The sequence below is a fragment of the Meles meles genome, chromosome 7, assembly GCF_922984935.1.
Source record: "Meles meles chromosome 7, mMelMel3.1 paternal haplotype, whole genome shotgun sequence".
Classification (NCBI taxonomy): domain Eukaryota; kingdom Metazoa; phylum Chordata; class Mammalia; order Carnivora; family Mustelidae; genus Meles; species Meles meles.
This window is the reverse complement of record NC_060072.1, coordinates 76,544,061-76,552,429: the sequence shown is the minus strand read 5'-3', so window position 1 is coordinate 76,552,429 and position 8,369 is coordinate 76,544,061. Positions and strand designations below refer to the sequence as shown.

Below are 8,369 nucleotides of genomic sequence, written 5' to 3'. Positions count from 1 at the left end.
ATCACCCAGTTACCCCATCCCCCAACCCACCTCCCCTCCAGCAACCCTCAGTTTGTTTCCTGTCATTAAGAGTCTCTTAGGTTTTGTCTCCCTCTCTGATTTTGTCTTATTTTATTTTTCCCCCCATTCCCCTATGATCCTTTGTTTCATTTCTTAAATTCTACACATAAGTGACACTGTATGATAATTGTCTTTCTCTGACTTATTTCGCTTGGCGTAATACCCTCCAGTTCCATCCATGTTATTGCAAATGGCTATTAGCCAGTATTGTAACTTTTTACTGAACATATCTCGACAGTATGATGTAGGGTGACCAATCTTCTTGGTGTGTTGAAGACTTTCCAGCTGTAGCCTTGCAAGTTCCAGGAAATTCTTCAGTTCCAGACAAACAGAGATAGTTGGTCAGATGGAAAGTTATACCATACAAACCAAAGCAAAACTTCCTACATATCCTGTGTAACGTGGTTCTTGAAGTGTGGTCTCTGGACCAGTAGCAACATTAGCATCACCCAGGAACCTGTATGAAATGCAAGCTATTAAGCAATGCTTGAGACTTACTGAAACAGAAAATGGGGGAGGGGGAGTTGCGTCTAGCCAAGGAATCTGTGCCTTAAACTTTCTTTTAAAAATCAATTATTGGGGCGCCTGGGTGGCTCAGTGGGTTAAGCCGCTGCCTTCGGCTCAGGTCATGATCTCAGGGTCCTGGGATCGAGTCCCGCATCAGGCTCTCTGCTCGGCGGCGAGCCTGCTTCCCTCTCTCTCTGCCTGCCTCTCTGTCTACTTGCGATCTCTCTCTGTCAAATTAAAAATCAATTATTATTTTCTTAACTTCTCAGGTCAACCTGATGTATGTCTAAGTTTGAGAACATTGCAGTCCTCTATATCACCTTTGCTCTTCCGGTCACTTGTGCTGCTTTGTCCCCTCTCTAGGACATTTTCTTTGTATTTATTTTTCATCTTTTTTTTTCCTCAAGGAGAGGAATTTAACTTATCCAATTCTTCATCTCCAGGTTTTACCCGACTGAAAAACACAAAATTTATCCCCAAACAACATAGAGATTTCTTCATCCTCAGAGAATTTAGTTACAATTTAATATTTTTCTATTACATAAAGTCATACTCAAATACTATCTAGTTTTTCTGTTTAAAAAATCTCTATGTAAAGAGGAACTGTTCTTTTTGGAACAATGAGTAACAGAATAGTCCCATAGCTATTGCTGCCAGTTAAATGAGAAAACTTCCAGGGAAAAGAAACTTCACAAAGACTTTTGCCCTTACACTATACAAAAGTTAAAGAAACCATAAATCGATTATTAAATGGATTAAGCTATTATAGTGATGAAATCACAGTACCATTAAATCAATCAAAGTGAGAAAGTTTAAAGGAAGATAGTAACAATTTATAATTGTACATTTTTAATAAACACAGTCATAGGACCTTACTAATTTAAAAATTTCAGAGTTTGGACTGAGATTTATAATACAGATGTTATCACTGAGAAGACAAGCATCCAAATTAATGTGAAATATTGAAGAGGGTTTCTGGGGCACCTGGCTGGCTCACTTGGTGGAGCATATGACTCTTGATCTCAGAGTTGTATATTCGAGCCCCACATTGGGTGTGGAGATAGCTTAAAAATAAATTTTTTTAAAGGTTTTATTTATTTGAGAGGAAGAGATAATGAATGAAAGAGAGGGCATGGGGGGAAGGGTCAGAGGGAGAAGCAGACTCCCTGCTGAGCAGGGAGCCTGATGCTGGACTGGATGCTGGACTAGATCTATCCTGGAATTCCAGGATCATGACCTGAGCAAAAGGCATCTGCTTAACCAACTGAGACACCCACGCACCCTTAAAAATAAAATCTTAAAAAAATAAGAAAAATAGGGGCGCCTGGGTGGCTCAGCGGATTAAAGCCTCTGCCTTCAGCTCAGGTCATGATCCCAGGGTCTTGGGATCGAGCCCCGCATCGGGCTCTCTGCTTAGTGGGGAGCCTGCTTCCTCCTCTCTCTCTCTCTCTGCCTGCCTCTCTGCCTACTTGTGATCTCTGTCTGTCAAATAAATAAATCTTTAAAAAAAAAATAAGAAAAATAAAGGGGATATCCTGGAGCATTTTTTAAAAAAGAACTATTGAGGGTTTCAGTTTGTGTATTTCCCTTTTGGTTTTAGAGGCAGAGCTAGAAGACATGGGAGCACTCTTACACTGATCATTTGGTGCCCTGCACCAGTTGAAAGTTTGGCATACATTGAAAATATTGTTCTGTAATTATTTGTATGGTATTAGTGTAATGAGAACAGAGATAACCTGAATTTTCATTAATGAACTGTAAAGGCAGAAACCCTCACTTAGGCTTTCTTTTCACTGCACAAAGGGGAGATGTTGTAGGAAAGTTCCTGGTCTCTGGTCTGCCTTCTTTTCAGTTCCCTTTTGGTCTTGTTTTTTGTTTGTTTGTTTTGTTTTTTGTTTTGTATTGCTTTTCTGAATGAGCCAACAAATCATATTAAACAAATTACAATTATTTAATACAATAAAATGAAATAGGACATTGCTTACAACTGTCTCAAAGCTCTAGTTTCTGTAACTGCCAGGTTTTGATGACCAATGACATATGTATGCAAAAATGGTTGAAATATATCCGTGTTTTAAAGAAGTGGTTTTTCAAAAACTTATTTCCACTAGAGGGTGCTGATAACTTCAGCAGAATCAGAACCATCCTATTACCTTTCCCAGACTGATTCCAGTAGCGTTTTAGCTGTGTTCATTGGTCAGCACTTAAAATCTGCCTAACAGGACAGCCACCCAATTTGGCTGTTTATAGTTTTTAAAGCTTGTTATTTTCAGTATTAACAGTTCATTAGCATTATTTGTTTGTATTGAGGTTCATTAGCATATGTAATTTGAGAGACATTCTATGATCTTGTGATATATGCAAATTTAACTTTAAAAAAACACAATTAAAAAGATTTTAAAAACCTTTGTGGACTGTCCAGGTGTATAATGGGACTTATTTTTAACTTGGTAACTTAAGAAATACAATGTAGTAAATATCTAAGCACAATGTTTCCATTTGACCACCATTATTTAATACACTCTTCAACTCTCAATCTAAAATTTGCCCTTTCTCTTCTTTTTGAGAATTCAGTGCTCTGTGAGTGAAAGATTACTTATCAAGCTAGCCTAAACAAAGTTGGCTTCTGGATAAATGGCAAATTTTGTGTCTTCTCTCCCGAACGTGGGTACTCTCTGGCTGCAGAGAGAGGCTGGTGACTGTTTTGTTTTCCCACCTCTGCAGCCTCTTGGTCAGATGTTTCATTGCAACAAAAGCAAAACCTGACCAAACTCCTCAGAAAGTGGAAGTGTGCCAGCTCTAAAAAGAGGCAGGAGCAGCCATAAAATCTGTTTGAAGGCGCAAAGAGCTCTTTTTCTCCGCCGTTTGGTATGTCTCCCGGCCAGCACTTCATGCTTGTCTTGTTCTGGAGAGGATGTGGTAATATTCTTACAGTACAGTTGTGCTCTTCGGGCAGAATGTTGTTTTTGTTTTGTTTGTTCGTTTTTAAATATTTTATTAATTTATTTGACTGAGAGGGAGAGAGATCACAAGTAGGCAGAGAGGCAGGCAGAGAACGAGGGGGAAGCAGGCTCCTCGCTGAGCAGAAAGCCGGACCCGGGGCTGGATTCCAGGACCCTGAGATCATGACCTGAGCCGAAGGCAGAGGCTTTAACCCACTAAGCCACCCAGATGCCCCCAGAATGTTGTTTTTAAGTGGAGAGAAACTGAAGTGTTCCTTCTGGACCTCGAATGCCATGGGTCCTGTTATCACTTAAATAGCAATGATGCTGTCAGTCAAAGAGCTCTTCTGTAAAACTCACATTAATGGCTGCAATTTAAAATATGCAGATATAGGATCCTTTTTTAAAAATAACCTGAAAAAATAAATAAATTGGTTTTATTGAGATATAACTTATACACAATAAAATTCACCCTTTTATGGGACCAGTTCTATGCCTAATCCTTAAAAGCTGCCAAGAGAGTCTCTTTGTGTGCTAATTAGCCAAACTCAAATAGTTGAGTCAATGATAATCAATATGTTAATTACTATTAACGTATTAATATTTGGTGAAATATTTTGATTCAACGTAACCAATTCACAAACATATTATTTCCGGGTCTGATGTAAATAGAATAGCTTTCCTAAAATATTATATGCTTTCCTTAATGTAGAAGGTATCATAAATGGTTATGCACTAACTGCTTGCACAAGTTTGTAATCAACTCACATTCAGTGCCACTGATCTAGGCAAGAACCCCTGGAAATAACATTTCTGTGGAAGAATATTCTTTTTTCAACCTGTTTCTTCATGATTTCACTATTAATGTCTTTTATTTGACACATCTACCATAAGTTTAAGGCCAAGGTTGAGAGACATTTTCTGTAAAGATCCAGATAGTAACTATTTTCAGTGTTGTGGCCATATGGTCTCTGCTGCAACTACTTAACTCTGCTGCTGTAGTGTGAAAACAGCCATAGACAGCACATAAACACAAAAGCATGGCTGTATTCCAATAAAAATTTATTTACATAAACAAGTAACAGGCAGGATTTGACTTACTGATTATAGCTTGCCCAGACCCCAGTAAACCTAATAGTTTCCAACTTATTTATTAAGACTAAAATCTCAAAATCATTTTGTAATGGTGATATAAGCAATAAATAATCAGGGCAGCATTCAAAAGCCTATATACCCCGTGAACGCCAACGGTATTATTTCAACTAAGACTAGCTACTATTTACAACACAGGCTAACATAAACACATGCTCTTTCTTCCATCCCAGCCCCAGCTCTATAAATGTGCTACCTTAGGACATTGAATCTTTGGGGAAGTAGTTTAATAAGGCCACCAATAATTCATCAATTCATTAAATCTTCAACTCCACTTCTGCATTAGAGAAGAACTTCAGGGTATTTCTCACTGAGAAGGAGAGGTCTATTGCTTCTAAGAAGTAGAGATTTGGGGGACACCTCCTGGCTTGTTGGTCTGTAGGAATACTTCCTTACTGAGAATTCCTTGTTGAAAGGCACTTTAACTAGGGTCAGGAAAATATTGAACACTTAGCAGCTGGTGCTGTCTGAATCGTGTATTTCAAAAGGGAAATAGCATGAAAAATGAACTTGCAAGTGAGGCAGGTTCTGCAGTTCGGGAAGATGTGCATGAATTTTTTTTTTAATACCTGCTAACTGTTATACAGGAGAAGGTTATATGGAAGAGCAGGTTTTCAATGATGATAACACTGGCTTATGTTACAAGGATTTTAGCAAACACGCTTATATGACTCAAATGGGATGGATTTTGTTTGACAAAAATACTACGGCCAGAGACTTGCAAGTCAGTATTTGCTAATTCAGTGTTTGTGGTGACTTTGTAGAACATACCATGAATGAGAATCAACTGTGTATCACTTTAAGCAGAAATATTCAAAACCACTGACAATTAGCTTCTTGTTTTATTCCCTCTGCCATAAGAATGTCAGGACAAATATAGGTACTGTTTCTTAAGCCTGAGTTCTGAAATGGGAATGCACAAAAAGTAGAGTTATAGTAGCCAACCTCCAGCTATCTATGTGCAATGTGAATGAGAAATAAATGTTGCCCGAGGTTGTTAATGCAGTAAAGCTACCTAATATAATGCACTTATCATCTTACCAAAATTATTTATCAGTGAAAAATGACTTATGTAAACACTTGATAACAAGTAACATGTTCTATGTCTTACACAGTGTCAAACACACAGTAGCCCTCCATAATTATAGAATGAATGAATAAATGGATGAAATAAATAAAAGAATTAGGAGATGTCATAGGATATAATATCATTCACGTTTGTTTGGGAAGGATAAAAGTAGGTACAGTGACTGGGGTTCTTTGTTCCTCCCCATTATGCAGGCATCCATACCTTCTTGTGCAATGCAAGACACATTCCTAAGACATGATAGGGAAGACTGGAACTAACTGATTTGACTACATCAGGCTCTTGGTCATTAAAGCTGCTTTTGACCCTGGCAGAGTGGATATTGTCTCTATTAATGACCCCTTAAATTGATTGCAACTTCATGGTCCAGTATGATTCCACCCATGGCAAGTTCAATGGCTCAGTTAAGGTTGAAACACGGAAGCTTGTCATTAACAGAAAGCTCATCTCCATCTTCCAGGAGCAATATCCCGCCAGCATCAAATGGGGCGATCCTGGTGGTGAATATGCTGTTGAATCCACTAGTGTCTTTACCAACTTGGAGAAGACAGGTCTCCCTTATGGAAGAAAAATGGTCATCATCTCTGCCCCTTCTGCTGATACCCCACATTTGGAATGGGCATGAACCATGAGAAATATGACAACTCTCTCAAGATTGTCAGAAATTTCTTCTGCACTACCAAGTGCTTGGCCTTTTTGGCTAAAGTCATCCATGACAACTTTGACATGGCATAAGGACTCATGACAACAATCCATGCCATTACTGGGTGGCCCCTAATGGTCCCTCTGAGAAGCTGTAGCTTCATGGCCAGGAGACTGTTCAAAACATCCCTGTTTCTACTGGCACTGTGAAGATTATGGGCACAGTCATCCCTGAGCCAAAGAGAAGCTCACTGACATTGCTTTCTATGTTCCCATCTCCAAAATGTCAGCTGTGGATTTGCTCTGCAGTCTGGAGAAAGCTGCCAAATATGATGACATCAAGAATGCAATGAAGCAAACATTTAAGTTTACCTGAAGGACATCCTGGGCTACATTGAGAACTAGATTATCTCCTGAAACTTTAACAGTGACACCCACTCTTCTACCTTTGATGTAGGGACTGACTTTGCTGTCAATGACCACTTTGTAAAGCTTATTTCCTGATATAACAATAAATTTGGCTACAGCAACAGGGTGGTGGACCTTATGGTCCACATGTCCTCTGAAAGCCCCAGGACCAACAGCTCCAGCAAGAACAAGAAAGGAAGAGACAAGCCCTCAGCTGCTGAGGAGTTCTTGCTCTTACTCATCTCCTAACACACTGAGTCTTCTGACCCCTGCACAGTTTCCATCCCAGACCCAAGAAGCCCTACTTTGTCCTGTACCATCAATAAAGTACACTGTACCCAGTCATAAACAAACAAACAAACAAACAAACAAGCAAGGTCTTTGGGGATTACTTGAGGACATGGGAATAGATTGGGTACTGGAATCATCATAAAGCCATTTGTCCAACTCTGTGCAATACAATTTGCTCAAGAATCTGGTAATGATTTAGTCTAGAAAATAGTTTGGTGAAGCTTGAGTGAGTGATGAGTCTTGTGCTTGATGTGCTTCCAGTAAATATTTAATAAATATCTGTTGATCATAATGTCATTTTAAATAACATTTCATGAAAAATGCATCCTGCCTCATTAAAATAAGGAAATAACTAGAACCCAGGCATACCTCATCATGATTATATTTCTTTGATGAGCAAATGAGTGATTAAAAAATTCCAAGTTACTAAATCAAGGCCACAGCAACACAATTTTACTTTGTTCATTTATTTTGAAGAATTCATTTTAGCTTTAAATATTTATGACAGTTTTAAGCATGCTCCCAAATGTATTGCCTTATTTGGAAAGTATAATTAAATCTCTGCTTTGGAAGATATTGATATTATTAATGTGTCAGTATAAATCTGAAAGCATGGTGTGAAAATGAGAACACTAATAGCTTAGTCCAAGTCACTACCTTTCTGTTTGAGCAACTTTATTTTTTTTTAAAGATTTTACTTATTTATTTGAGAGACACAGAGAGAGAGAGAGAGAGAGAGCATGAGCAGGGGGAGGGGCAGAGGGAGAAGCAGACTTCTTGCTGAGCAATGTGCCCAGTGTGGGGCCTAGAATCGCAGGAGCATGATCTTAGCCAAAGGTCAATGCTTAACCTACTGAGCCACCCAGGCACCCCTCTTTGAGCAACTTTAAGCATTATGTACATGATGAATCATTTTATCCAGAAGAGTAAAAATCCACCTCCTTGGGACTACTACCATTTTCTCCTTTCTCAGTATTGCAAGGAGGTAATATGTCATTTATTTCACAACTGACATTTTGTAAAAAGAGTAAAATGTAGCATAACATCTTTTATTTGTGTCTTACAAGGTTTTCCTATATACCGTAGTTGTTCCAAGCCCAGAAGACTCTGTCAGCTTTGACTCTGTCAAACTGGATCAGTTACTGTTACTACAAGGAGAACTTACAACTGTATGTTGGCCTTTTTTATGTTTCTTAAGTTTTATACTGACATGCTAATTAAAAAATTCTAGAATTTAGTAAGCAGTATTTGCTTACTAAATCAATGAATTACTGCAAGTA

General features: G+C 38.5%; 1 pseudogene; it reads left to right on the top strand.

The window, feature by feature from the left end:
• Positions 1 to 299: 299 nt before the first annotated feature.
• LOC123946375 lies at positions 300 to 6,795 on the top strand (annotated as a pseudogene).
• The last annotated feature ends 1,574 nt before the right edge of the window (positions 6,796 to 8,369 follow it).